The 9,072-nt window shown below is 38.6% G+C and overlaps 1 pseudogene; it reads right to left on the reverse strand.

The window, feature by feature from the left end:
* Positions 1–6,968: 6,968 nt before the first annotated feature.
* On the reverse strand, positions 6,969–7,582 carry LOC149194340 (rac-like GTP-binding protein 7 pseudogene; annotated as a pseudogene).
* Positions 7,583–9,072: the final 1,490 nt, after the last annotated feature.

The following is a 9,072-nucleotide window of genomic DNA, read 5'->3' on the forward strand; positions in this document are numbered from 1 at the left end:
CACTAAGATAGCATCTCCTCTTTTCAAATTACTTACCAAAGACTGTGAATTCAAATGGGATCCTGAATGTCAGTCTGCATTTGAAACTTTAAAGACTAGAATATCTGAAGCACCCATTTTGAGAGGGCCAAATTGGAAACTCCCTTTCCACATTTCTACTGATGCTTCAGATACAGCTTTAGGAGCTGTCTTGGGACAAAAGGATTTGGTCCCTTATGCCATTTATTACACTAGTAAAAATTTGACTCCCACTGAGTTAAATTACACTGTGACTGAAAAAGAATTCTTAGCCGTTGTTCATGCAATCAACAAGTTTAGACACTACATAACCGGCTATGAAACTTTTGTCCATACTGATCACTCTGCAATTAGATATCTCATGAACAAACCTGTTACTAATGGCAGAGTTACAAGATGGCTTTTACTTTTACAAGAATTCAACATTACTGTGTTAGATAGACCAGGAAAACAAAACACAGTAGCTGATTTCTTGTCTAGAATCCAAAACACTAACGAAGATTCTCCTGTAGAGGATAAGTTTCCAGACGAATACTTGTTTGCAGTAACTACCAAAACTCCTTGGTATGCAGATATTGCTAACTATCTAGTTACAGGGAAGCTACCTCCACACTTATTTCCTAATGAGAAAAGGAAAATCATTCAGGAGAGTTCACATTATTCTTGGATTTCTAATGAATTGTTCAAAACAGGGCCAGATTGTATGATTAGAAGATGTGTTCGGGAAGATGAAATGCATGACATCCTTAAGGCATGTCATGATGAACCGTGCGGCGGACACTTTGCTGACAAGAGGACGACCTATAAAATCCTTTCTTTAGGATATTATTGGCCTTATCTCTTTAAAGATGCAAAGCAATATGTTAGAAGGTGTGACAGCTGCCAAAGAGTCGGGAGACCAACTCCTTCAAATGAAATGCCACTACAGCCACAGGTATGCATCGAACCCTTTGAGAAATGGGCTCTAGATTTCGTTGGACCTATTAATCCACCATCTAAGCAAAAGAAGTATATATTGGTTTGCACTGATTATGTTACTAAGTGGGTAGAAGCCAAGGCATTGCCTTCTGCCACTGAAAATTCAGTTGTTCAATTTCTTTTTGAGGATATTTTTACTCGTTTTGGTGTCCCAAGAGAAATTGTGACAGATCAGGGAAGTCAATTTACATCTAAATTGATGGAGAAGCTAATGGAGGAATACAAAATCAAGCACAGAACATCTACTCCATACCATCCGCAAGCAAATGGTCAAGTGGAATCTACAAATAAAGTTCTTGAAAGCATCATCACCAAGACTGTTCATCTTCATAGAAGAGATTGGGCAGAAAGGCTTCCTGAAGCCTTATGGGCCTATAGAACTACATGGAGGAACACAACATGACATTCTCCCTATGAACTTGTTTATGGGAAAGAAGTCCTGCTCCCCATTGAGTTCCAAATCAAGACCTTCAAGATGGCAGTTCAATTGGGGATGAGCCTATCAGAAGCCCAAAAACACAGAATGGACCAGCTAAATGAGCTAGATGAAATAAGACAAGATGCAATTCTAAGGACCGATCTAGTTCAGCACCAAAAAACTAAGTGGCATGATCGACACATCAAAGAAAGAAAGTTTCAGAAGGGAGATTGGGCACTATTGTTTGATTCCAAGTTTAAGGACTTCAAAGGAAAATTTCAAACTCATTGGCTTGGGCCATATGAGATTGATGAAGTCTTTAACAATGGAGCAGTTCGAGTGAAGACCATTGATGAGCTTCAAACTCCTCTCATTGTGAATGGCCACCGATTGAAAGTCTACCACAAGCCACTCTCAAGGGAGGAATTTGTTAAAATGTTCCAAGAAGATTCTGCAATGAGGCTGGTGGAGAAGGATTCTTCTCCTCCATCAGCCTAGTCTTTGTTCCTTTCAGATAAAAAAAAAGAAAAAAAAAAGAAAAAAAAAATCTCTTGTATAAGATTGAAAACCAATCTTGGATTGGCGGTCTTATGCAGAAAATATGAAGTGAAAATCAGGGTCACCTGACACTTTATATTTTCCAAAAAAAAAAATCTCTCTTTCTCTTCCCATCTTATTCGCCATTTTTTCCATCTCATCCATTTCATCCATCTCATCATTTTCACTCCAGTCCATTCATTCCATCTCATTTTCACCAATAAAGTCCCTCTCAGGACTATTCCATTCAGTCAAGTTGTTTTAATCCTCTTTGTGCAGGCAGAAAAGTGTTGCTGCAATTTCCGCAGCTAGGAGCCAATTCCGCAGCTGATATCAAGATTCCGCAGCCAATACACTCTGTTCCTGCAAATAAAACAACTCTGTTTTCAAAAAGAATTTTTTTTTTGTCAGAAGCACCATCATCATCAAAGAGCAAGGACACCTACAAAGTCAGCAACAAATCAAAGGTTAGCCACCATAATCAACAAAGGGATCAAATGCAAATGCATGAAGGTATGTTCCAAACTTTTAACCAACAGTTTGATATCATTTACGTATGGTTTTCAAATCATGGTAGGAGGCACTTAATGTAATGATTGACAAGATCCCCGTCCACTCCTCATCCATTATTCTGCGTAATCCACCTCACCACCTTCCTAACGGTTCCCTAATTGCTGTTGATTCGAACTTAATACGAGCTACTCTTCCATTAACTACTCGTACCTAAGTGACGTGTACTGGTGTACTACGGCTCTCCAAATGATCATTTCCACAGCCAAGTGTACGCAGCCACCCGACGTTCAGGGATTTGGCTGTTGTATCCTCTACTCATAACTCCACTTCTCGCATGCATAACCTCATCTTCGTATTGTTATCTACTCTCGTTTCCATACACCGCTCTGTTTCACCGTAAACATTCTCTGTTCTATTTTCCTCACCTCTCCACTCAAAACCCTGACCACCAGTCTTGTAATTGCATCACGACCATTTTGTTGTAGCCGTAATACCCACTGCTGAGCACTGTTTTCCCGTATAGCTCTCTCCTCCAGTATTCAAACGGCGCTGTCAGAGCAGCAAGGGAGCTGGTAACCGAAATGGGCAAGTTATTAAGAGCAGAGTCGGAAGGTTCTAAGTTTCTAGACGGTTACCCACAAACAAAGGATGCCCTGCAGAAGGCCAAGTGGTTAAAATTTATTCAGAAATTCAAAGGATATAACAAAGAAGTTACAAAAGCGTTTGCCCGATCATTTAAGGACAATAACGTGGAGGTAGGCGACCTACAATTTACCATCACAGAGAGCAGCCTGGCTCAAACAACCGCTCTACCTTAGACAGGAGAACGCTGGTTCAAAAACCGAACAGTTGAAGATCAAGAGTGGAAGAATATGCTAAAGAATCCAGGTATGGATACATCCATTTTCACAAAGGGAATTCCTGTACGTGTTATTAAAGAGGAATGGACTTCATTACTGTTGCTTGTTCAGAAATTTTTAACATGTGAAGGCCGTTTTGGTGTCATGTATGTATATCATGCAAGAATCATGATGCACTTCATGGATGAACATGCTATCAACCTACCTTATTTCTTGCTAGCTAGTCTAAGAAAAATGAGTGCCACTGTTCAGAAACATGTGGGAAACATTGAGTCCCACTTATACCACCATGGACTCATTAAAATCTTGATTGAGGAGCAGTTAAAAATTAAAAAGGATACATGGGAGAAGTTCCTTGTTAGAAATCATTTTCAAGAGGCAGCTGAAGCCTCTAGTAGCTCTCCTAGGGTACCAAAGAGAAGTAGAAGAAAAGGGAAAGAAATGGTTACCCAAGAAACTGCTGAAGAAGAAATTGCCCCAGAAATTGCTATAGAAGAGACTGCTGTCCAAGACACTGCTGTAGAAGTTGAAGAAACTGCCCAAGAAATTGTTGCAGAAACTCTTCAAGAAATTGCCCAAGAAACTATCCAAGAAATTGTTCAAGAGGAAAAGAAAAAGGGAGGCAGAACTAAAAGACAAAAGAGGGATAAAGGGAAAGCCATTTTGCAAGAGTCATACCCTTCACCTGAGCCCTCAATTGAAGAAGATACCCAAACATTAGCTCATAGGCTTGCTCAGCTCCATGAAACTGCCATCTCCAAAAAGAAACAAAAGCAAAAACAGCAAAAGCCAAAGAGTACTAGCCTGCAAGTGAGAAGAAGCAGTAGACTTATAGAGAAGAAGAGTGTGACTAAAGAGAAATAGTCCCATTTCATTGATTTGGGCACACCTGAGAAGACTCCAATTCGACTAGATATTGAGCTAAGTCCTCCAAGAGAGGAAAGTCCTTTCCAGCAAGAGAGAGAAAGCAGTTTTCAAGGATTTGAATTTAGGCCAAGACAAACACCTGATATTGACCCTGTCCAGCAGGAGGCATATGATTATTTGGAAACATTAGAACAATCTGCTGCCGGTCCTAGCACTGTCTTGCCCCTTGAACAACAGGTTCAATCTCTGAAGCAAGAAGTATTTGAGCTAGAGGTCCTGAATCGCCATATCAAATAGGAAAACGAAGCATTGAGAGAACAGAGCAAAGTGGACAAAATGGTCCATGACAACACAATGCTTCATTTGGGTCTTTGGCAGAGAAAGAACAGGAAGTTGAAGAGGAAATGCAACAAATTGAGCAGGGCCTTGGTTAACTTGAAATTCAGGTGCTTGATTAGGAAACCAAGAGCAAATTTGGCAACAAGGAAAAAAAGGAGAAGGTTGGATGTCTTGGCAGAGGCATCTGAACATGTGGACTGAAAAATTATGACAAAGTTTTGGTTGCATGAGGACATGCAACACCCTCATAGTGGGGGTATGTTGAGCCTCAAACCTGCACTCATTTACCTATCCTCCCAACAGCTTTTTCCTACTCACTTCTCTCTTTTGTCATCATTTCCTCCATCAACTTGTTCAATTCATTGCATTATATGTCTTTTTAACATGATTTGTTGACTGTGCTAATGATTGACTGTTGGTTTAGAATTTTGGTACAAGTGCTGCAATTCCGCAGCTAATACAGCGTTTCCGCAGCCGATCAGAGATTCCGCAACCATTTTCTTGTTTGCTATGTTCCACGTGTCCTCCAAAGGAAAGGGCCACATGGGCAAGTTGGTATGACTGTGTACATGGTTCGTGTGCTATCAGCTACGCCAACTCGCTCATATATACCCCCGGTCAACGCAGATGTAACCACGGTCAAACAGCAAAGTTCCAAACGGTGGCACGGCTCTGCGTGAGCAAATGAGACACGGAACCACAGCTGGCACTTCCTCCACGCCACGAAGACAGCAAGGGACAGGATCTAACCATAGATTTACTCCCCATGATGACCGTTTCCTCCAAACGTGCACGGAGTTGCCTGCGTGTTGCTGCATAGTTAATTAATCAAGACTGTAGTTGCTTAGTTTACGCAGAGGACAATTTGTCCCTTTACCTATAAATAAAGCGTTTGCCAATGCTTAGAGATTAGCTTTTAAGATTGTAATTGCTGTAATTATTTTGGTTACCAAACTCTGTTTTAAAGACTGTTTTTACAGCACTTTTTCACTGTATTTTGACATGCTGATTTAATATAAGAAGACTGTTCCTGTTCATCTCTACGTAGCTGATCTTTAGCTGGTTGAGTGGATGGAGGGCCCCATCTACCACGACCTATGTACAGTAGCATTTAACTTTATTTTCCTGCCTTTCTTTGTTTTCATTTTCACATGTACAATAATGTATAGTTTGATTTCTGCAGTTTTTCATTTCTTTGAACATGTATAATAATGTACAGTTTGATTTCATGCCTTTACATTTCCAGCACTTTTCAGAACTGATCAGTTTGTTTATGCAGGTGTGTTAGGAGCCCGGGATAGTGTGTTTTTATTTCTTTTTATCACTGATGGTATTTGAAGTTGTCTTGTCTTAGCTGCTGATTTTTACCTTGCTTACTTAGTTTCATTGCTAGTTTACTTTATCAAGTTTTTGACAAGTTGCTTACTAACCTTTTGATGGTCTTCTCATCATAATTGACTAACCTTTATTGGACCAAAATATCATTGAGTGGCAGCTTGGTTTGATTAGCTTTTGGACTCATATTACTGATTCCTTCTTAACTATTTTTCACATGAACAATTTCAGCTAGAGGCATAATGTTAAGGAAGAATGAAGTGTTATGATTTGTCATTTAAGTTTTGCAGTTAAAGTAGTGTTTTTCACTTTCCATTGAGTTAACATAGATGCTATTTTTGTTCTTATCAGCAGCATAGATAGTGGACTAGTGCCATTAGTCACTTTGTTTAATGCTTTGCTTTCATTTGAAGTTTCAATTCCATTGCAAGTCACTTTTCAAGCTTTCTCTTTAAAAAGTTCAAGAAGCATTTAGAAATCACCACATACACACACATTCACTCACTTGTTTATAACTTCATCACATCATATTAGGAAGATAAGTCAAACACAAACTAAAAACGACAAAAAGAACTAGGAAAGGCTGCTTAAGTATATATTGTACACTTCACTTCATCAGCTTACGAGCCCCGGGTTGACAATTTATGATAGAAATTTAGACAACACTAAATTGACCAAACACAAACAACGAGGCAGCTAGATGGATTACAGGTCGTGAAAGTTTCCATATTAACTCCTACTTTACAGGGAGAACTCACATGGTAAAAACAAATATTTTACCACTCTCATCATAGTATCCTATGCATGTACACCCAAATTTCATTTACATTTCAAAATAGTCCTCCATAACCACAACAGGAAATGATATAAAATGAAAAAAATCAGGACCTTTCATTTACATTTCAAAATAGTCCTCCATAACCACATAGGCAATGATATAAAATGAAAAAACTAGGACCTTTTTCTAGAGCATCTGGCTTTACAATAAATTCAACATACTGAACATAAAGTAACAAATCATAAATACTTGGGAAATATTATGCCAACCTTTGATTAAATAATATACTATAAAGTTCTGCAGATGCCAAAGATAGATAAATCCCTTAAAGAATAAATCATGTTCTTTTCTTGTTTTCGCATTTCTTTTGCTTTGGTGGTTGAAGAACCACTTTGATTACGACATCAAAAACAACCTTAACATTTTGTTGTGTTTTAGAACTGCATTCAATGTATGCTGCAACCCCAATTTTCCTCTTCAAATCTTCACCTTGTGCTATCGAGATTGGGGTTACTTCGGGATGATCAGCAAAAAACTGTTTTTCTTTTCGTAAATCTAATTTTGTCCCCACCAAAATGATAGGCACAAATGGTGTGTAGTGTCTCAATTTTGGAATCCACTTTTTGGAAATGTTTTTATAATTGGCCTTGCTGATCAAGGAGAAAGCCAGGAGGAAGACATCTGCACCTCTATAACTCAGGGACCTGATCCTGTTGTAATCCTCTTGTCCCTTCGTGTCCCAGAGGCCAAGATTCGTTGTACTTCCATCCACCACTACATTTGCACTGAAGTTATCAAACACTGTTGGTACATAGTCCGTTCGAAATGTGTTGCTTGTGTAGGAAATAAGCATGCAAGTTTTTCCCACAACACCATTCCCCACAGTCACACACTTAATAAACCGGGCAGTAATCATGGTTGCTCTGACTCTTCAGAAAAACTAACTATATTTTCTGGAACATTTCCTATCTAGGGGCTGAATTCACAAAGGTTGGTTAGCTCAGTTAACAACATAAACATGTAGTCAAAATTTTTAAAGCACCTAGAGCGATTACAAACTAGAAAGAAAATTGTTTCTCAAATTAATATTTAAAAGGCTGTCCCAGAGAGATTAACAACCATTAGAAAATGGAGCACATTTTGAAAAGAAACAAACAAACATCTCAATCCAGAACATCACAGTTGGGATCTGTACTCACAAAAACCAAATACTCTATGATCTGCTCACTCTTCTCACACACTGCGAGGCCCACCAAGTTCCTACAGAAAAAAAAAATCAATTTTGATAGTTAAAGGCCATTGTAAGAGACTTGGTGCTGATCCCGATAAAGTGCTAAACCCCCTTACAGACCCCAAAACCACCATGCTATTCTCACGAACATAAAAGTGTTTTGAATCTAAAAAGAGTTATCATTCTTACTGTTGTTATTTTGTGCCTATGTGTTGTTTCAATTTTTTTTGCCATTATTATGGCAGGGACGAGGCCATGGACAACTGGAGGGGCACCATGAATGGTGTTGTAGCTGAACCTTCTAAGCCATAAATTTCAAAACTTCTGTTAGACACACTTGTATAAAAAAAATCACTTCCGGTTCAAGAGCAACAAGAGAAAAAGGTTTTCATCTCTACAACTTTTGGAGTAGTTGGACAACTTGTTGGTTAGTTTTCGAAGATGCATGTGTGTTATGTTGTTGGGAGTGCTATAAGTGTATGATCAAAGGAGGATATTGCCAAATTTTGAAAATTAAAAAGAAACATATCTAGGACTCAAATTTGTTATCTTCATTGATGGGAATTGGATGTACACTAAGGTCGTTGTTTCTATTGAATGACAGAGATGATCCTGCATACTCTTGCACACTTTGGCACACCATGGAATGTAGATCCAATGCTTAAAAGTGCTTGGAACATTCTTATCCAAGGATGAAAATGTGTAGCAATAAAGCCAGTGAATCTTCATTTCAGTTATAAAAGTTCCAAAAATATTTTGCATGAGGTATCATTCACAAGTGATCCAGATCTTAGAAAGCAATATCCAAAGAGGAATTGTTATCCCTTTGCAAATGAGGAATAATTTCCAGCAGTTTAGTGATAAGGATGCATAATTTCGAGGATTTATTCATGTCTTATGAAACCCTTTTAAGGGTGTTTTCACTTGTTACTTTGAAGTGGACTTGGAACCAGATTTGCAGTCCTTTCACCTGCTTTTTCTAAGAGCTTATAATTGAAGCAAAATATGTTGATTTGTAATGCTAAGAGAGCCTACATGTAGCTGTATCATTGATATTTTGAAGACAGAAACCTGGTACAATCATAAGAGTGTGGAAACATCACATTTGGCAGTAAAAGCATCCAAAATTATGGAAGGAAAAGAGCCAATAATATGTTCCAAAGAATGTCAATGGTATTAGTGTGCATGATAGTAATGA

This window comes from Pinus tabuliformis, chromosome 2_2, assembly GCF_031772625.1.
Source record: "Pinus tabuliformis cultivar Carrire ecotype Pingquan chromosome 2_2, CPIR1, whole genome shotgun sequence".
Classification (NCBI taxonomy): domain Eukaryota; kingdom Viridiplantae; phylum Streptophyta; class Pinopsida; order Pinales; family Pinaceae; genus Pinus; species Pinus tabuliformis.